Raw genomic sequence first — 22194 nt, forward strand, 5'->3', positions numbered from 1 at the left:
GCTGAACTCACTGCTCCCCACACAAGGATCTGGAGGAAACTGGGTGGTGACATGCCATGGGACAGGCTTTGACTTGGCCTGTTCCAATGTTTATGTTAGAAATTCCAATAACGGTATGTAGGTCTGCTAATCAAACACAGAGACGTTATGAGAGGTCTGGCAGACACAGAATGAAGATTTTAAAAGGTTGTGACAGGCAGGAGTGAGGGAACTGTAAAATTAGCTTCTCTCCACTGAGTGCCACTATGGGCTCAGAACTGTGTTAAGTTCCTTTTCTTGTTTATTTATTATAGAGACAGGGTCTCACAGGGTCTCACCTGTCTCCCAGGTTGGAGTGCAGTGGCACTATCATAGCTCACTGTAGCCTCAAACTTCTGGGCTCAAACGATCCTCCTGCCTCAGCCTCCCGAGTAGCTGGAACTACAGGTGTGCACCACCACACCTGGCCAATTTATTTATTGAATTTTTTTTTTAGAGGTAGGGTCTCACTGCATTGCTCAGGCTGATCTTGAACTCCTGGCCTCAAGTGATCCTCCCACCTTAGCTTCCCAAATTGCTGGAATTATAGGTGTGAACCACCACATCTGGCCTTTAAGTTCGTTTTCTTTCTGTATCATTTTAATGTCACACCTCTATAAGATCAGAAATATTAACCCACTTTACAGATGAGGAAATAGAGACTCAAAGAAGTTAAATAGCTTACCCACCCTGAGGTTCCTTCCAGTCAAAGGAATCTGACCCCAGAGTTCATACTCTTTCCACCACACTATGCCACATCCTACTCCGTTACACCTAAAAATGAGCATTGAAGGGGTAAATAACCTTGATACAATTCACATTGAAGTTGGGGAGATTTGGCTTGTCGGTGGTCATGACATCAAGGTCTTGGAGTTTTTGCTGAACTTAAAGCACAGTGACACGGCTCCTAAAAAAGCTTACATAATGTTGGGCTCCATCAATCGGGAGAATAGCAACCAAATGGCAGGAGCTACTTGTCCTACTATGCACCACATCAGTCAATGACATGGAGAGGATGTGGCCAGTTCTAGATATCAGGTTTTTACAGCTCTCTTGAGGTGTCACTGACGTACAATAAAATGCACATGTTTAATGTATGCAATTTGTTAAGTTTTGGCTCATGCATAAACTTTGAGTTCATTACCAGAATCAAGTGAACATGTCCATCACCCCAGTTCCCTTGTTCCAGTCTGTAGTCCCTTCCTCCTGCTCCTCCCTGCCTCCGTATCCCCAAGCAACCACTGAGTTGCTTTCTGTCCCTGTAGGCTCGTTTGTATTTTTAAGAATTTTACATAAACGAAATCATATAGTATGAGCTCTTGTTATTTTTTATCTGGGTTCTTTTACTCAACTATTCTGAGATTCATCGATGTACACTGTCATTGTGTCAATAGCTGTTTAAGTGGGTCAGTAGGATTTTTGTTTTGCTCAACAGTATTCTACAGTATAGATATACCACAGCTGATCCATTCACTGTGATAGACCTGTGTTGTTTTCAAATCTTAGCTGTTATAGGCCGGGCGCGGTGGCTCACGCCTGTAATCCTAGCACTCTGGGAGGCCGAGGTGGGCGGATCGTTTGAGCTCAGGAGTTCGAGACCAGCCTGAGCAAGAGTGAGACCCCATCTCTACTAAAAATAGAAAGAAATTATATGAACAGCTAAAAATATATATAGAAAAAATTAGCCGGGCATGGTGGCACATGCCTGTAGTCCCAGCTACTCGGGAGGCTGAGACAGGAGGATCGCTTGAGCTCAGGAGTTTGAGGTTACTGTGAGCTAGGCTGACGCCACGGCACTCACTCTAGCCTGGGCAACAGAGTGAGACTCTGTCTCAAAAAAAAAAAAAAAAAAATCCTAGCTGTTACAGATAAAGCTGCTATAAACATTGGCCTTTGAATGGACATGTGCTTTCATTTATCTTGGGTAAATATTTTGGAGTGGAATGGCTAGGTGATATGAAAGATGTATGTTTAACTTTTTAGGAAACTGTCAACTGTTTTCCAAAGTGCCTACTCTATTTAATGTTCCACCAGCAGTGTTGGGGACTTTTCATTGCTCCATGTCCTGGCCAATGCTTGGTATGGTCAGTCTTTTAAATTTCAGCTGTTCTAATAGGTGTGTAGTGGTCAGACATCACTGTGTAAGTGAATCCTATTATAAACCAAAAACGTGTCTGGGAGAAAATGCTAGGAGGGGAAGGATCTGGAAGCAGGGCCCATGGGAAACAGGGGCAGGGCGGGTATTTGGCTTGGAGAAAGGTGGTCATCCTAAATATTTGGAAGAGGGATTAAATGTGCGTTGTTTTAGAAGACTCACTAGAACCCAGAGGGGGAAACGGGCTTTGCTCCATCACAGGACTGTCTGATGTCCCTCTCAAAGGCCGACGAGCTTTTGAGGAAGTGAAGTCCCTGTCACTGAGAGTGTCCAAGCAGCAGAATTTGGAGAATTCCCCTCTCAGGGATGGTCACTTCAATTCCAGTCACAGTGGCTGGGCATCTACTGTGCTCTGCATTGGGGCAGGGTCGAGAGGACACAAAAGCCTCTGCCTAAATCATACCCTGTGATTAGGGCTCTAGCTAAGGTACCTGCAAGGGTAATGGGAGGCAGAGGGAGGTGGAGCTCCCCAGAGGAGGTGACATTGCAGCTGGGTCTCAGACGTGCAGTGGGACACTATGAGAGAATTCCTAATCACAGTGGGAGCTGTACTAAATGACCTTCTGGGTTCTAAGATTCTAAAATTAGGTTGCATTAAAAACAACCTAAAAGTCCATCAGCAAGGGCCTGGCAATATAAATTAAGGTCCATCCTTAGAATGGAATAATATTCAGCTGAAATGTAATCGAGGACGTTCTTTACATATTGACACAGAATGATCTACAAGATTTATTAGGTGAAAAAGCAAGGTCCAGACACTGTGTAGTGAGCTACCATTTGAATTTTTTAAAAAGGGGTCAGGTGAGTATGAGAAAACACACACACACACACACACACACACATACACACTTTCATTTGCATAATCTACCGTCTCTGGGCCACACAGCACACTAGTAATCTAGGCTGCCTTTGAGAGGGGAAGGGACTGGGAGACAGGTCTGTGGAAGAAACAGTATCTTACATACCCTTCTGCACCTTCAGAATTTTAACTATATAAATGGATTGCCTATTTTAAAACAAATAAAAATAAAACCAAAAACACCATTCTAAAAGAAATTAAAGGCCCCTCCCCAGTTTAGCATATCATCCCAGCCTATGTTCCTCAGCCTTTTCCTGCGTCCGTCTCCCCCCACTAAACCGGGCTGTGGTCTTCCCCTCAGGAGGCCTCCCCAGGGGGCTCGTGTCGCACTCCCGCCTCCCGAAGGCATGTAGCTTCTCAACCCGGTGTCTTGTAAAAATTCGGATTCTGAGTCAACAGCCTGGGGTGGGTCCGAGATGCTGCGCTTGTAACCAGCTCCCAGGCGAGGCCAAGGCTGCGGCGCGGCCCACTGTTGAGGACGGAGGGTCCAGGGCTCTGCAGGTCGGTGGGCGAAGCGTCCGCAGGTCTGGGGACGCCGCCTGGCCCAGAGGCGAGGGGGACGTGAGGGCGCAGATTCTGACCCAGCGAGGCCCGCCCCTCCCTGATCGGATCCGAGCCTCCAGCCGCGCCAGCAGAGTCGGGGTTACCGCACCGCCCCGCTTTCCCTTCCCACCTACCGCTGTTTCGGCTGCAGCACCGACTGGCTTCCCCAGCCGCCTCCACTGAAGGCCCAGACAGCAGGTGGGACCAAATGGCGCCCCGGGGGGCTCGGGGCTTGGCAGGGAATACAAGCTGGGGCACAGCGTGCTGTGCGCTGCTCCAGAGCAGCCAGCCCAGACTTCACAGCTGAAGAGACGCTTTTCCCATTTCTGCCAGGCTAGCGGTGGCTGCGGGCCACCCCCTGTCTCACACCCTCCCTGAAAATTCAGAAGCCAAACCAAACCTTCTACAGCAAACAAAACCAGACAGCGCTTGGCACAGCCTCTTTCCCTCCGCGAAGAGCAGACGTCTTGGATCCAGGTGTGGCGGGGACCACCTGCTCTGGCAGAAAGCTGATGGCCCTGCAGCGCTCCTCGCCCGCCCAGGATGGGGGCTGCCCAGCGAACGAACGGGGAAGCCAGGCTGCTAAACACCCCCACTGAACCCCCTGCCCCAGGGGACGGGGTAGTTTTCCAGGCCACACACGTGGTTTTCCCCGATGAGGCATTTTTCTGTATGACAAAACCCTGCTCTTGGTCACTGCCAGAGAAAAATGAGTGTGGAGTGTGGGGTGAGGGAAATTAACAAGTTCATCCCCTCAGGGCTGACCTCACCCTGAGCTGGAGCTGGTGGGGGCCTACAGTGACCACCAGGAGGGTGGCCAGGAGAGGTGCCCCCTCCCCACATATCGTCCCCACCCACCTGTGACCGTGCCTGAAATTGCACCATGCACATTCATTCTTTTGGGATGAGAAATTGCCTCGCTTCAAATGTTTCCACCCACAGGAGAGGTAATACATTAAGCTGTTATCAGTCATCTACACCTTAATGTGAATTAGTTGATCCGTCCCGGAATGTTACACCTGGAATGGGGCCTCGTCCAACGCCCCTCTTCACAAGTCAGGAAGCTGAAGCCCCGAGTGGGAGGTGATGGACTCAAGGTCAGGCAGCAACGTGGAGACCAAGTCAAGGGCAGGAGGAGACATAAGGGAGGGATTGTAATCAGGTGACTGAGGCAATGAGGAAAACCAACATAATCGAGGGAAGTGGGGGCGCCTTCAACTTCCACTTTCTAGACTAACTCGGAGCTGTACCCACCTTCCCCCCTAAAGAAGGCAGGAGGCAGAGCCAGCAGTAGGTCCCCACCTTGCTCCACCCTGGAGCATAAAATGTCTTTGAAGTCGCCTGTTTTATTCTAAAGTTCACTTAAATGCAACATTCCACTCCATAATATATACTGGTTTGTTTTCACATCAAAATAATGGTGAAATTTATTTAGTGAGATACCATTTTCCATTTACCAGACAGGCTAGATCAAAGTTTGTGTTTCTGGGGAGGGGACACAGACGGCTGGGACGGGGATGTGGAGACTTCTCACTGCATGTTCTTTCTACCTTATTAAATTTTTTGCCATCTGCAAATATTCCCTAGTCAAAAAATTCATAAAATTTAAAGTTAAAAATGTGAGTTGGTTGGGTCATGGGGAAACAGGCATTCTCGTTCTGATAGGAGACAGTGCAGAAAGAAGCATCTGCATGTTGGACAACTGGGATATTTATCCAAATGTTAAATACGCACACCTGTGACTCCTCGCCACCTAGCAAGTGGCAGAGTGGATTTGTACCGGGGCCCATGCTGAACCCCCACACTGCACTGCCTCCCTGGCGATGGATGGCGTGTGCATGCGTGTGAGCCACCGTGTGTCAGCACCTGCTGTTTGGGAAGCCGCTGTGCACGTTACTTTGAAGTGTTTTTTATGAGGTCCTCTCTCTACACCCAGTCCTGTGTTGAGTGTGGAAGGTGACAGGGTTGGGGGATGTCACAGAGGGAACTGAAGAAGAAAACAGAAGAAACCATCCCCACCCTTAAGTTGACAATGTGTGCAAGAAGATAACCACCACCACCCTCACATTTGTGCAACACTTCGCAGTTTTCAAAGCCCTGTCATTATCTCATTTAATCTGTGTGACCATCCTGCCAAATAATTTTCATGATCTCTGCTCCAGGATGAGGAAACCAAAGCTCTCCAAGTCACAAGGGGCTGCCCCCAAGATCATCTAACCAGCCAGGGGAAGAGCTGGAACTTGATCTCAGGTCTCATGATTCCCCTGTGCCAAGGGGGATGACATGCTACGGAGACAGCCCGGCTCAGTGGTTTCCAACCTGCTCCAGCAAGAGGACTCCTTTTTTCCCTTTGGAAATTTTTGCAACCCTGGAAATGAGAGGAGCTGTTATTTTGGGCTTTGGTCAACTGGGAAAATTCATAGCAACAAAAAAATGATCAGCGCTTCAGCACAGTTGAAAGGAGCAGCACAGTTACGCACCAGATTATTACTAGCACAGTGGGCTGGTAGTATTTGGAGTGCAGATAGAGAGACTTCGTACAGCAACTCTGCAGCCCACAGACAAGCAGCAACGAGCTGAGACTATACTACCAGAGTAGGCAGAGAAGGGGACATCTTCAAAGTCTGTCTTCTTAACCAGGGCATGGGGAAAAAGAGCACTTAAAGTCAATGGGGGTGGCGAAAAAAGGAAGTAGAGGAACAGTGGGAGGGAAGCAGCTTGGCTGAGGGAGAGCCCGAAGGGTATGTGGGTGCATATGTATTTCTTTTAATGGGAAGGGTTGATTCTAGATGCCCATTTGAACACTTGGGGTGCTAAGGGACCAGGAGTGGAGGGAGTGGTCTAGGGAGGAGATAATGCAGGTCCAAATCCCTTATCTGATGCTTTTGGGGTCACACGTGTTTTGTAACTCAGAGCCTTTTGAATTTTAGAAAAGCTATACCATATATTTTGTAATGCCCCTAGCAGAATCTGAGATAGCACCCTATAATCAAACACATTAATATTCCTGCAAGCTGGGTGTGGTGGCACGTGCCTGCTGTCCCAGCTACTCGGGAGGCTGAAGCGGGAGGATCGCTGGAGCCCAGGGGTTCAACCTGAGCAACAGAGCAAGACCCATCTCTAAAACAAAACAAAAAAACCCCCCAAATTCTTGCAAAAAAAAGCATATGAATAATTAGGTAATCACACTAGTTGGGAATAAAGAAAGACTGTAAATTGCCCTGTGTTAGTTCAGGTCAGGTTTTGTTGCCAGGGGTGTTTTGTTTTAAGAGCTGTTAGACGTTTTGGAGTTGTAGATAAGGCACGGTGGACTTAAAATGAAATAGATGCCACTTTGGCCCAGCTTGCATTCTAAGCTGAAAGACAAGCATCATCTCGTCTAATCCTATGTTAGCACTGTGAGGTTATTATCCTCAATTACCAGTGGAGAAAACTGAGGCTCAGAGGCATTGAGTGACTTGCCCAAAGTCACTTAGCTGGTCAGTGGCAAAGCAAGGACCAGATTCCAAGTCCCTATGATTTCAAAGCCAGTTTTCTTCCTCTACCTGAGCAGAAGAAGCCCATTCTGACAACCTTACCTTTTCGTCTAGGTCAACCAACCACTCTTTAGGAGTGAAATTATCCATCAAGGCTGTGATAGTGAGTTCTCACCTATTACTTTTTTTTTTTTTTTTTTGAGATAAGGTCTGTCACCCAGGCTAGAGTGCAGTGGTGTCATCATACCTCTCTGTAACCTCTAACTCCTGGGCTCAAGCAATCCTTCGGCCTCAGCCTCCCAAGTAGCTGGGACTACAGGTGCGCCCCACCACACCCAGCTAATTTTCTAATTATAGTTTTTTGTAGACATGGGGTCTTGCTCTTGCCCAGGCTGGTCTCAAACTCCTGGCCTCAAACAATCCTCCCACCTCAGCCTCCCAAAGTACTGGGATTACAGGGATGAGCCACCACACCTAGACCACTCACTTATTACTTTTTAAAGTATTTTGGGTGTCACAGCTTCTGTGGCTATCTAAGAAAAAGAAAAAACCTATTTAGGGTGGCTGCTCCCTGCACCATACCATTTCCCAGGGCATCCTGTCCCAGCTGAACAGAACAGGCAGCCTCCATGCCCTGAGCCTGGTGATCACTGATCTCCCACTTTCCAGAATCCGCTCAAGGCAGTGCAGTGTGGCAGTTAGCACATGGATGTCAGAGTTTGCACGCACATCCCAGCTCTGCAGCTCACCAGCTGTGCAGCGCTGCAAGACCTTATGCCTCTCAGGGCTTTGTTTCCTCAACTGTAAAATGGGGGCACTAACAGCGCCTGCTTTGCTGCTGTTGTGAGGGTTAAGTGGATGAGCATATGTTAAGTCCTGAAAACAGAGCCGTCTGAGAATAAGCACTTGATACTGTTCCTATGAAAAAGACTTTTCTGCCCCAACCCTTTTGTACCCTGCACACTTGGCTTTCAGAGTTCTCATACCACTTTCCCACCCCTTGTTTGTCTATGTGTCTGTTTCTTTTTTTTTTTTTGAGACAGAGTCTCACTCTGTTGCCCAGGCTAGAGTGAGTGCCGTGGCGTCAGCCTAGCTCACAGCAACCTCAAACTCCTGGGCTCAAGCAATCCTCCTGCCTCAGCCTCCCGAGTAGCTGGGACTACAGGCATGCGCCACCATGCCCGGCTAATTTTTCTATAGATATTTTTAGTTGTCCATATAATTTCTTTCTATTTTTAGTAGAGACAGGGTCTCGCTCTTGCTCAGGCTGGTCTCGAACTCCTGAGCTCAAACAATCCATCCGCCTCAGCCTCCCAGAATGGTAGGATTACAGGCGTGAGCCACTGTGCCCGGCCTATGTGTCTGTTTCTTGCCATTAAACTGCAACACCTATTCAGTTCTGTCCCCAGCATTCAACATAGCCATAGGCACTCATTAAATGCTGACTGAATGAATGAATGAATGAATGAAAGAGCTCTGCTGCAAAAGCTTATAATTTTGGTTACGGAGAAAGTCATCAATGTGAAAAGAAACAGTACGATTCTCGTCTTCTACGGGCATATCCTAAAATCCGACTTTCCGTAAAGTTTCGGGGAATGGGATTTGCAAATATCACGTGGGTTGCCATCCTAGCCGCCGTGGAGCTGACAGTCTGTGCTGGGTGATGGGTTGTGCCCATGTGAAAAATAGCTGCAGAGCAAGGCTGTGGCACATGCCAGCCGAGTGACAGTCAGCGATGCTGAGAGTCCAGAGCTGGGAGAGGGCAGAACAATATGAGATGAGTCACAAATGTGCATGTCATCCTTGCTCAAGGTAAAATAGGATTGTTGGGTAACAATAGGAACAATGTCACGAGGCAGCATGAGCCAAGTGCGTGCCTCTAAGTGGTGGGCACAGCCAGGGGTGTGGGGTTCAGAAGATGAAGAGAAAGGAAGGCTTTGTGCTGGTGGCCAGGGCCAGCCTGATGAGACAGTGGCATCTGAGTCTAGAGCGAAGGCCCCGCCAGGGCCCATCCTGGCTTAGAACCTCCAGGGTTCAGAGTCGGCTTCCACCTTCCCACGCTGATCTCCCACTGGACTGTGAGCTCTCTAGATCTGGGTTTCTGGTAACTTTTTTTATTATTATTACACAAGTAATATGCTTTCATTGTTTTAAAAATAAGAAAGGAAGGGAGGAAGGGAGGGAAGACAATATAGTGACCCAGAGAGAAAAAAATAACCTATAATCCCATTAAAAAAAACCCAATAGGTGTCTGCTCACCTACCAGCCTTTCATCCACCTTCCACCCACACACCTTCCACCCAGCCACCCAGCCACCCACTCATCCATCCCTTCTCATCTGCATCACACTTCTTAGTTGCAAACAACAGAATCTGCAGAAAAGGAACTGATTAAAAAATATTAACAGGATCACAGACTCCAGAAGGGAAAACAGGCATAGAGGCTCAGCACTCAGGAATGACGCCCCAACCACCCAGAAGGACTTTTCCAGCAAATCCGCCATTGTAGCTACCTCAGCACAAATTCTGCAGCTTGCCTCACGCCACTCCCCTCCCACACTGCTGGAAACTGAACTCCAGATCACCCCTCCCAGTGCTCACCAGGGCAGAGGCTTCCTTCGGCCCCCTCCTCACTCAAGACACCTGCTTCCTCAGTTGCTCCTCTTCCAAACCAAAATCTCATGTGGGTGCATCGGATTAGTAGAACCTTGGTCACACGCCTACACCTTGTGTTGCAAGATCATCAGGGAATGTAAATTTCTGGCCTTTACATTGGGGAAGTGGGATTTATGAGATGGAAAAAACCCACCAATAGGAAAGTTGATCAAAAGATGCTGGTGACCATAGGCATGGCAAATGTCCCCTACACTATGGTTTAGTTTTGTTTTTCTCCTTATAAATATGGAATGATACTAATTTAATCATTCTCTGAATCTCCAGTGCCCAGCTCAGTACTAGCACACAGTAGGAACTCAATACATGAGGAAGGAAAGGGAGAGGGAGGAGGCAGAGAGATTACACACTTACATGCTGCTTAGCTAAGCCAGGCTGAATGAAGACTTGCTGTTGAGTACATAAAACTCCCTGGCCTCTCAGGGATTATGAAGGAAGGGGACTCCCTTGCCCAGCATGGAAGCCCAAAGCTGTCCTCTCGCCCCTGCCACACACGTGTGCTTATGTGACACCTCTGCCTGCTGGCATTCGGTGTCTGGACCACTGGAAATGCTTGATGTGTCTTGTCATTCACTTTCTCTGTAGCCCACCTGTTGGCTTAATGTCACTCAGGCTGTCACTGAATCTCCTCCCCTCCCCAATCCCAGAAGAGTTTTGTGAGGTTTTCCTACTCTCTGAAGGCCAATCTAAAAACAGTTGCTGCAAAGGCAATACTGGAGGCCTCCCAGGGTGGCCATGTTGACTAAGATCGCTGGCACTCACCTTCGAGTGAGTCTGTTAAAATCTGCCTTGTTCTTCGTGGTCAAGAGAAGCCATTACAGGATATAATATGGGTCCTATCATTCAGAAATTTATACTGAAGGGTTTTTTGTTTTGTTTTTAGAGACGGGGTCTTGCTTATTGCCCAGGCTGGCCTCGAACTCCTGAGCTCTAGCGATCCTCCTGTCTCAGCCTCCTGAGTAGCTGGGACTACATACGTGCCACTGGCCCAAAGTTTATACTGCAGTTGAACTGGTGAGTGCAGGATATACACACTTAAATGCCCAGGCAGCTCTACTGGTGCCAAATGCAGTAGGAAAAGTAAATTCCCCCAAGGTTTAGGGAAGGTCTAGTCAGCATAGCTGGGCTGATGAGAGAGTGCTGGAAAGAGGAGGGTGTTGAAGGATGAAGTAGCTGACTTGGGAGCTGGGGCAAATCTGCATCCTTCGCTACCCCTCCAAACCAGGTCAGACCCCCTGTAGCTCCATCACAGACCCTTCCTCATCACGGCTGAATTTCATCTTGGTGATTGTCTGATCCACGTCTACCGCCTCCATTTTACAACGAGCTTGCCATTGTGCCCTAGACAGCGATGGGTGGGCAGAGGCCGGTAAAGACCAGGTCAGGGCGAGGCTGCGGGGAGGGAGCGGCTGAGACCAATCACAAAGACAGTCTGCAGCCTCCCTCCTCCCCCTCCCCCAGGGAGGAGCAGCTGATGCGGTTCAGGAGTGTTCCAATCCAATTAGTGCCCTCCCTCCCCTCCGCGCGGGCCCCAGCCGCCACTCCCTTCCCCGAGGTGGAGGCTGGGTGGGGAGGGGGTGCGCGGAGGTCTGAACATCCTGACCCAGCTCCTCCTGGCAGCACAGCTGGCTTGCCGCTAGCGAGAGGCTGCTATGACAGCGCCCGTTTCCAGGCGACAGTTCTGGGGAATGGTCTGTTTTGGCAACCAGAGGGCCCCTGGGTAAGGGGGGCCGCAGGACGCCGCGTCATTTGCATAGCAACCTCCTCCCTCCGAGCTGCGCGCGGCTCTGCGGCAGGCGGGCCGCCTGGCCCGGCCGCCCGGCCCCTGCCCTCCGCCCAGGCCCGCCCTGCGGCTCCGCTCGGGCGCTGGCTCGGGCTGCGCAGTCACCGCCTGATCCACACCGGGAGGTGGAGGCTGCACGCAGAGCTAGGGCATTTCCGGAAAGGCTGGTGCCCTAGGGAAGTGGGGAAATGATGCTTGGGGACAAAACACTGGAATGGGGGAGGGGAAATGAAATAAAATCTTTTGCAAACCAGAGTCAAAGTCACATGGCTTGGTAGCATCAAAATGCATTCTGGACAACCGGGTTGGCTCACAAAATGTTTATTTAGGTGAACCCGCAGCTAAGCCCTGGGAGGTCCTCAGAAAATGTCATTTAGATCATTACATTGCAAATATTTCTTACCTAGGAAAATCAGACAGTGATATTCTTAGGAAACATTTTCAGATACTTGCGGGGAGACTTGGTGGCATAGTATTATCTGAATTTGTTGGAGGAAACCGAAAGAGAAAATAGATAAACTCTTGGAGTACCCCCCTCTCCTGCACACGCCCAGCCCACCCCAACCACACACACCAGCGCCAGTCCATGATGCCAACCGAGATACCAGGGCTCTGACATTCGGAGCGACATTAACTGCCCAAGGACACATGCCCTGGGCTGGAACCCGAGAGGGGGTTGGGCAGGGGCAGGTCAACCCAGCTGAGCGATCACATTTCCCTGGCAGCTGTCCAAGGGGCAGCTCCCAGCTGCACCTGTTTGTGGGGCGATTTGCTTTTATCAGTATTGACACAGCAGCAGGGCCAGGGAATAGCATAGTAATAAATAAATGAGAGACAGAGAAAAAAAACAGGCCGGAGCCACCGAGGCGAGGCAAAAATGCTGAGGTCTTTTTTTGCCTGTATGTCAGCGCGTTCAATCCAGTTTCCCCACCCCTGAAATCTCTGAGGATCACGAAGCAGGCTTGGCATGGGAGCTCTGGGTCTTAAAGAGATAGAATTGCAGAGTCGGAAGCACTTTAAGATCCTTTTGTGCCAGGCGTCCCTACCCAATGGATCTCAAGGTTACTTGCTACCCTCACGTGTCCCTATGGTTTGTTAGAAACCTTAGCATGAAAGGTGTTTCTTTTTCACTCTGCCAAGTTTAGCATCAAGGAGGCAGTATGATTAAAGTGCAGATTTTGGAGTTAGTGAAACCAAGATCAAATCCTGGCTGTGTCTTGCTGTGTGATTTGGGGCATATTAACTAACCACTCTGAGCCTCAATTCCTCGCCCCCGAACGTGGAGAAACTAATATCTATTGTTGCAAGAATACAACAGCTGATAACAGGCAAAGGCCCAAGATAATTCCTCAGTATATGTTCGCTTGTTTGTTATCATTTCCTATCAACATCCCTCAACTTTCTTGCCAGGCTTTGGAGAAAATGCAAAACAAAACCAAACCGAAAAAAATCTGGCTAATCTGATTTATTCCAGAAATGGGAGAGAGGAAGCAAGAGCCTGACCCTGTCTTCATCTCCCGAACAGGGCTGATGTGGCCTTCGGTTTCTGTAGCCTTGCTGCCGGTCCTCAGGGGGCTGCAAGCTGACTCACCTCTGTCCTAGTACAGTGTGGGCCAGTGAGTAGGATGCAAACAAACCTGTTCATCAGAAGCCACCTGACCAAGCCCAGAGATAAACTGCATGTGTAAAAATTACTAGCAATGAGTCACTGCATGTTTCAGATATGGAGGTAGGGCTGCAGGGGGCAGGCTAGTGTACCAGCTACAAAAATAGTTTCAGGGCTCTAACTCCAGCCCTGACACCTACCAGTCTATGCCTGTGTCAGGTTATTCTACCTCCATAAGCCTTGCTTTCCTTATCTGTAAGATAGAGACGATGCCCCAGAAGATTGTTGTGAGGACAAAGTGCATGAAAGCATGTAGTGAGTGCCTAACACAGAGAAAGTGCTGGATCACGTTAGCCCTTGGGATCATTACTTTTAGATGAATGAGGCCAGGGACTGTGTCATATTCATCACCCCAGATCATCAAAGCCTGGCATTTGGTAGGGCACAGTAATGTTTGATGAATGAATGTATGGCAAGGCCCTTGCCCTCAAGAAGTTAAAATCTACCAGGGAAATATGAGACGCAGACTGCCCATGCCACTCAACATGTGGGAGACAGCAGAGGGTTAAAAGCCATTCTGCCAGTCCCCAAGCCCCAGAGGCAGGCAGTCCCTTTGATCCCTCAGTTTCATCTATGCAGGATGCTTTCAAGAGAGGAAAACAGGAAGTATCCCTCATAGCCCTGCTTGCTCTGTGTGTGTATGTGTGAGTGTGTGTGTGTGTGTGTGTGTGTGTGCTTTAAATGGTGGGGAGTGGGAGGAGGATGGTCCTTTGGGTCACATTTTGCCAGGAAGTCAGCCTCCTTCCTTTCAAATGCTGGGGCTTCCAAGGGGGCAGATAAATAACTTCTTGCTCAAGGCCGAGAGAAAGATGTGGCCCAGAAAGGGCAGACAAGGTTGACAGGTTGGGTTTTTAGGGGACCACATTGCTGTTACTAGATTACAGGTAGTTTCAGAGCGTGTGATCCTTTGCTTTCATACATTCATTCACTCGCTCGCTCACTCGCTCACTCAATGTTCACTAAGTGCCTGGCCCTGGACTGGACCCTGGGGTTATGCTCCGTGTCTAGTGTCCAGGGTATGGACAGACCAAAGAGACAAAGGACAGTGAGATCAGAGAAGATGGTGTGAACGCAGAAAAGTCAGAGATCTTTAAAGGAGAAAACAGCAACAGGTACACAAAGGCAGTTGTAGGAAAGAGAAACGAAAAAGAACAAAAGGAAGAACCCAAGGAAGGATAAGGGCATAGGAAAGAGAAAAAGCAAGCTCATAAGAATTTACAGCAGCGCAGTCAAGGACTCATAATAGAAGTGCATGGAGAAGAAAGCCATAAGCTCCAGGGACACACAAGGATGACAGGAGTGGATAGGGACAGGAAGGAAAATAATAGCTTAAGACTTCAGATCTGACGCCAGCCTGGCCATCCCCCAAAAGAAAGCATTTGCTAACCCTGAGTGTGCTAAACTCATACTGGAATGTTTCACCTAACTGTTAATAAATTCAGTTATACATTTGCCCATGATGGACATGAGGGAACTCTCTAGGGAGGTAGAAATATTCTCTATTGTGATAGAGGTATAGGTTACATGGGTGGGTCCATTTGTCAACATTACACTTAAGATTTCTGCAAGTCAATGTATGTAAATGTCACTGAAAAAAAAAAAGAACAATAAAAACTAACCATCAAGCTGGGCTGGTGGTAGGCACCTGTAATTCCAGCTACCTGGGAGGCAGGAGGATCGCTTGAGTTCAGGAGTTTGAGACCAGCCTGGGCAACATAGCAAGACCCTGTTTCGAATTAAGAAATAAAAAATTTTTTAAATTTAATTAAAAAAAAAAAAAAGAAAGAACCCTCAAGCGGTGTAAGGGGGTGGAGGTAGAGACCAAACAAGAAAGACAGAACGTTGATGATTGTTGAAGTTGGGGGATAGATACATGGGAGTCTATTATATTCTGTTGACTTTGAATTTGTTCAAAAATTTTCACAATAGAAGTTTTTAAAAATTGTCCATAATGTGTCACTGTTGTCCCCAAGCAAATCCCTTACGGGTTATCAGGAAGACAGCTGAGACATTATCTAATCCAGTCTTCCTGTCCTAGATGAGGAAATTGAGGGTGCACCTTGACTTGTCCACAGTGTTCTCAGATACCAAGTGGCAGAGCTGACGCTGGAATCTCAGGTGGAGCAGCACCCTTTGACCTTCCTCCCCTCCCCTGCTTGTGGGGAGTGAGCTCCAGCTGGTCTTAGGCTGCAAGTGGAATTGCTCCCTACCTTGAGTTACCTTCCCAGTCCCCAGGCCCAGGTCTTAATGTGCAGGGAGGCTGAGTGGGCTGGGGGGTTCTAGGATGTAAACTGCTTTGCTCTCCACTCTTTAGGTTCTCAAAGGTAATCCTGAGTTTTCAGAGACTCAATGAGGTCCCCTAGCTTCCACTTCCCGAGGTGGGAGAACACCCACACAATTAAAGACTTCCAGTAACCAAGAATGGAAAGTAGAAGGGAAGTGTCCCAGCTCCTGGCTAACAGAGGTGTTGCCCTAGGGCAGTCAGTTCACCTCTCCTACTTTGGTTTCCTCATTTGTAATAAGGGTTCCATTTACCCCATCGGGTTGTCAGGAGGATCTATAGAGATGCTGGTGGGGAAGCACTTTGAAAAGTGAAAAGAGACAAATTTGAGGTGGCATTATCACAAAGCGACGGAGAGGGAAGGCAGAAATTGGCAAGGAAGGAAAGCAGGGAGCCTTCTGCAAGACTCCTGAAGACTGTCTTTTGGGTTATATCTTAGAGGAAAATAGACTTTGGGGAGGGAGTGATATAGCATTTCTTGATGCTTTGCACTATGCCACACATTGTGTTTTGCTCACTCTACTATATCTCATTTATTCCTCCAAATCACCTTGTGGGGAGGTACTAGCATTGTGCCCATTTTGCAGATGAGGAAACAGAGGCACAGAGGTGGTTAGGTAACTTGCCCGGTGTCATACGAGTAGTAAGGGCAGAGCTGGGACTCAAAGGCAGGTCGTTGTGGGGTGAAGCCATGCTCCCACCCAAGGCCTCTCATCTGAGAGCCGAGGGGGACAAGGGAACTCAGCCATGGAAGAATGGCTGGCTGACACCTAGGCATTCGACTCACAGTCAGGAGACCCACTCGAGCTCTAGCTCAACAGCTTATTAGCCATGTGACCTGGGCCAAGTCATGCCACCTCTCGGGGCCTCAGTCTCTTCAGCTGCAAAACAGTGATAATAAGACCTGCTCCACCTACTACTACACGGGACCACGTGAGAATTCCCTGAAATCAGTGATACCGCAAGAGCTTTGAAGCAGCTGCAAAGGGCTGCAGAAATGAGGAGATCCTGGTGATTTCTTCAGAGAAGTGTTCCCTGAATTATCTCATGGTGACATTCCAGCTCATCCCCTCAACTTGTCCTCAACACCCTGAGCGCTGGAAGTCAGAAGCTGGACTTCTGTGTGTCTCTTCCAATTTTGTTTCGGTACAGAGGCAGGAGAGAGGTGTCCCAGACTGTACCTGCGTAAGTGTTCTCCCAACACACTTATTATAGCATTGGCTTAAGGTTCGATCCCACACCCGAGTCTCAGCGAGGGGCCCTTTCTCCTGTTTGTCGTAAAACAAACAGGCTTTCAGCTACTTGGGCAGGATTTAACTAGCTCAGCCCTAGAGATAAGTGGATCATGCTCAACAAGCTCCCATGGGAATAATTTGTACCCAATAGCAGTTTATAATTTATATTTTCGAATCCACAGTCAGGGAGTTATAATCGCAGTGACTGGAGACACAGTCTCCCCCGTATCACACACTCCCTGCGTCCAGGACTGAGCTAGTTGAGCAGCAGCGTGAGTAATCAGGAGACGGAGCAGTGGGCATGAAATCACAGCCAAATGTGAGAAGAGCTTATTCTTACTATAAGACTGTAAAGATCTCAGGGCAGGACCTCCCCCAGTTTATCTGGTGTCTATACCACCCCATTAGCCCCCGATCCCCCATAGCTACAGCGCTGAGCACAGTGCCTCACACGCAGGGAATGTTTGTGAAACGAATGGAATTAGGGGAAGAGAATGCAGTGGTTTCATAAGTTTCCTGGGCGTCAAGGTAGAACCTGGTGTGCGGCTCCTGCGTGGGACCAGTTTGTTTATGCCTCTTCTGCTGTGCCCTGCCTTCTAGAAACTCACTGTCCACCCTCATACTGCATTCAACTCTATTTAAGGTCGAAACTGGTATTTCCAAACCTCAAACCAGGAAACAAAGCTTGATGGAATACTTGAAACCAGGAATCCATATTCCAGAAGGATCCATGTCCTTCTGTTTGCATGTGGGTTTATACTATGTTCTTTCTGCATTTTGGCAGATTTTTCTCAATCCAGTGTGCCAGTTTACAGCTTTCCTTACCGTGACTTAGTTTCTCCTAAATACGTCTAGGGAGATCCCTTTAACTCATTAGTAGACTTTCAAATTACCTAACCCCATGGCTTGTTGATCCTATTGTTAAATTTGCTCGGTTCTCCAATTTTTTTCTTCTTCCAATGTCCTTCTTGGAGTCCACTAGACTATCCATCCTCCACCCAGAACACAGGTGGGGTGGGTAGAACATGGTGAGGATTCTGCCCACAATAAGGGCCCTAATGTGCTGGGTGGCGCAGGAGGGGTCTTGGATTCTAATGCCAGCTCTGCCTCCAGTCATTGCTGTGTCCTTCAGCAAGTCGGTTCTCTCTGGGTCTCGTCTGCAAAATGGAGAGAGAGGTGGGAGGCACAGACTCAGAGCCCTACTGTCTTGCAAGTCAAGCCCTCAATGAGTCGTGGACATGAGAATTTGCCCACATATTCTGCTTTCCCTTCTGCAGTTTAGGGATAAATTGTCCATGCTCCTATCTAAGGCAAACACCTTTACTGGGCATAAGATCTCATCTCTTCTCTCCAACAATTCTCCCTCCTCTCTCCTGCATCATCTGTTTTTCTCTCTTTGCTGAATCATTCTCATCAGCGCATAAATATGCTATAATTTCATCCATCTGAAAATAAAAGTCTCTCTTGACCCTGTGTCTTAGTCAGTTTTGTGCTGCTATAACAGAACAGCAGACACAGAGTAATTTATAAAGAAATGAAATTTACTTGGTTCACAGTTCTGGAGGCTGGGGAAGCCAAGATCAAGGGGCTGGCATCCGGTGAGGGCCTTCTTGCTGTATCATAACATGGTGGAAGGCGTCACTCGGGCAAGAGGGGGGATGAGGCGAGGGAAAGGGGCTGAGCTCATCCTTTTATGAGAAACTTTCTCTCACATTAATGTCATTAATCCATCTGTGAAGGCAGAGCCTCATGGCCTACTCACTTCTTAAAGGTTCTACCTCTCAATCCTGTTGCGGTGGAGATTAAGTTTCTAACACGTGAACTTTGGGGGACACATTCAAACCATAACACCCTATTTCCCTCCAGGTTGCACCCCATTTCTCTACTCTTCTTCATAGGAAAACTCCATAAAATAATTACTTATATAGTTGACTCTCCATATCTGTGGGTTCTGCATCCACAAATTCAACCAACTCCAGATCAAAAATATTTGGAAAAAGCCTGGGCATGGTGGCTCATGTCTGTAATCCCAACATTTTGGGAGGCCAAGGCAAGAGGATCACTTGAGGTCAGGAGTCTGAAACCAGCCTGGGCAACATAGTGATAACTCATCTCTACAAAAAAAAAAAAAGGCCCGGCGCCATGGCTCATACCTGTAATCCTAGCACTCTGGGAGGCCAAGGCGGGTGGATCGCTCGAGGTCAGGAGTTCGAGACCAGCCTGAGCAAGAGCGAGACCCCGTCTCTACTAAAAATAGAAAGAAATTAGCTAGACAACTAAAATATATACAAAAAATTAGCCGGGCACAGTGGCACATGCCTGTAGTCCCAGCTAGTCGGGAGGCTGAGGCAGGATCGCTTGAGCCCAGGAATTTGAGGTTGCTGTGAGCTAGGCTGACACCACGGCACTCTAGCCCGGGCAACAGAGTGAGACTGTCTCAAAAAAAAAGAAAAAAAAATTAGCCGGGCACGGTGGTGCTGGTGTGCACCCATAGTCCTAGTTACTGAGGGGGCTGAGGTAGGAGGATCCCTTGAGGCAAGGACAAGGCTGCAGTGAGCTATGATCACACCACACTGCACTTGAGGCTGGGCAACAGAGCAAGACCCTGTCTCTAAAAAAAATGTCGGAATATTTGGGAAAAATTCCAATGGTAAAAAATAATGCAAATAAAAACATACAGTATAACAACGATTTACATAGCATTTACATTATGTTAGGTATTATACGTAATCTAGAGATGATGTAAAGTACACGGGAGCACACGTGCAGTTTACACGCAGATACCACGCCATTTGATATGAGGGACTTGAGCATCCAAGGATTTTGGTATTTTTGGGAGTTCTTAAACCAATGCCCCTGGGATACCGAGGGACAGTTAACAAGGGATAACTGTACTTTCCTCCTGTCCATTCTCTCTTGAACCCATTTCCCTCACTCCATAACTCCACCCAAAGTGCTCTTTGTTAAGGTTGTGGTGAGACCCAGTGGTCGCCACTTGATCTTCATCTCACTCGATGGCTAAGCAAGGATCACCAGCGCACTCGTTCTCCCTGAAACATTTTCCCTCTTGGCTTCCAGGACACCACATTCTCCTGGTTATTCCTTCGTGGTCTCCTCTGCTGGGTCCTCCTTGTCTCCTTCACCTCTAAGTGTTTGAGGGTCCCTGGGCTAAGGCCTCGGGTCTGTTCTCTGTCTTCCTCGCTCGGTTGCCAATCTCAGTCTCATGGCATTGAATGCCACCGAGCAGAATCTTAACAAAAGGTTTGCGTGCAGGTAGCTTCTACGGGAATGAAATTCCAGACAGCAGAAATGACAGACAGGAGAAGTGAAACAGAAAAAAGGAAAAACGACTCAAGAATGCGTTCTTGAGCTGACCACCCCTGGGGGAGAGAGATGCCTCACCCCAAAGAACCTTCTAAGGAGATTCAGAACTGTCTCTCAAGGGACAAAAAGGCAGAAGCATTTATCCATCAGCTTCCATTCACCACTGGGGGAGAAAGTAAATATTTCAGGTGTGGGAGCAGCAAGAATGAGGGGACAGAATTTACTAACCCCTGGCATATGCCCTTCTCTGCCTACCATGTCAGTGGAGTGAAAGGGAAGGGTGGGAGGCCTTCGGGTTTGACCCGGGGGCTGAGCTCTACCCAGCCTTGTTCTAGCTGTGTGACTTGGGCAAGTTATTGAACCTTTCTGAACCATGGTGTCCTCATCTACAAAACGGGGAAGATGGTGCCTACCACACTGAGCTGTGAGGATTACATGAAATAACATAAGAAAGTGTTTAGCAGAGAGCCACGGACAAGCAGTAAGTAGTACTGTGGTTATTACCATGGCTCTTTGACCCCATCATAGGAACATGCAGCGGTAATTGCCCGGGCCCGTCAGGAGGCAGGTGCAAATGGCAGAGGGCTGTACCGTGGAGCAGAGAGACGCAGTGGCCAGATCACACAGAGCCCTGAATGCCACGCTGAAGGCTCAGCACTGTGACGTTACTAAACGACCTTGACCAGCGGACACGCAGAACATCAAGTGCCTGTGACGGGAGAGGACCTGAAGGCCAAAAGAGCAACAGGAAGGAGCAGCCTGCCATCACTCGACCCCCCTCAGGTCCCTGCACCTCTCCCCATCCATGCTCTTTCCTTGTCCTGTCGCAGCAACCTGCTCCAGGCTCTACATGGCCATTTCCTTGGAAGGTCCTCGAGGGCAGGGACCGGGAAGCAGTCATCCCGACCCTCAGAGCTTGGCACAGGCCTGGCACGTAGGAAGTCTCCATAAGTGCTGAAGCCTTAATAACCTAGAGTGACTGCCATGGCAACAATTCACATGTGTGATGACCAGAACCCAGGTGAGGACGGTGGCAGTGAGAATGAGCAGGGTCAAATCTTGGAAATTCTGGAGGAAGAGGCAGTAACTACTGCGATGATTCTTTTTCTTTCTTTTTTTTTTTTTTGAGACAGAGTCTTGCTCTGTCACCCCGGCTAGAGTGCCGTGGCATCATCATCGCTCACAGCAACCTCAGACTCCTGGGCTCAAGCCATCCTACTGCCTCGGCCTCCCAGAGTGCTGGGATTACAGGTGTGAGCCACTGTGCCCGGCCTGCAGTGCTTCTTTTTGCATGGAAAGTCACGAAGACATGCAACCCAGTCTAAAAAGGAAAATACAGGTCTGAGTCCCAAGTCTGCTCCAAGCTCTGGGTCCTTGGGTAATTTTTAATCATGCAGGCAAGTGTGGTGTGCGTGTCAGGGATGAGGGCATTGGTGTGGACACTTGCTGAGCATTTAAAAGCTTTGAACCAAGCTCCAGCACCCAATAGCTGGCTGAGCCTGGGTATGTCTTTGCCCTCTCTGAGGCTCAGTTTTATTTAGTAAATGGGGATAATAAGGGGCAATGCCTGTTCTACCTTCCAGGGCTTCTGAAAAGTTCAAATAGATTATAGATATTCAGATGCTTTGAAAACTGCCAAGTGTTTTAAAAATGTAAGGCAGCATTAGTAATACGGTTGTAATTCCCCCATCCTATTCTATTTCATTCTTCATTTAAAATTACGAAGGGACTGGTTTTGCAAGTTCAAGCTAAATCACTTCACAGACACTTACATAGGTCTCGTTTTTCTTCCCCTGTAAAAGGGGGAAACAAAGATCTCAGTGGGCTAGGTTTCCAGCTTTAGAGAAGAGTGCAGCGTGACGTCTGCAGTCTGGGGCACGTGGACATAGCCTGAAAGCACGAGCCAGCTGACGTTCAGGCCCTCAAGCCCAGGTGAAGTTCCACCTCCTCCCGGATCTGTGTCCTGCCACATTAGGGAGCTGCCACAAGGTGCTCCTCTCTCCCACCTGACTCCTCAACCGGGGACTAAAACCCAAGACTGCCACCCCAGTGTTAAATTGTAAATCAACCACCTAACAAAGATTACAGCAGAGATAAGAAAAGGCATTCTTTTAAAGAGAATCAGTGGCTCCAGAAGACTCCATTGTATGTTGCTTGAACACACTTTGACATTTGCTGGGGA

Source organism: Eulemur rufifrons, chromosome 15 (genome assembly GCF_041146395.1).
Source record: "Eulemur rufifrons isolate Redbay chromosome 15, OSU_ERuf_1, whole genome shotgun sequence".
Classification (NCBI taxonomy): Eukaryota; Metazoa; Chordata; class Mammalia; order Primates; family Lemuridae; genus Eulemur; species Eulemur rufifrons.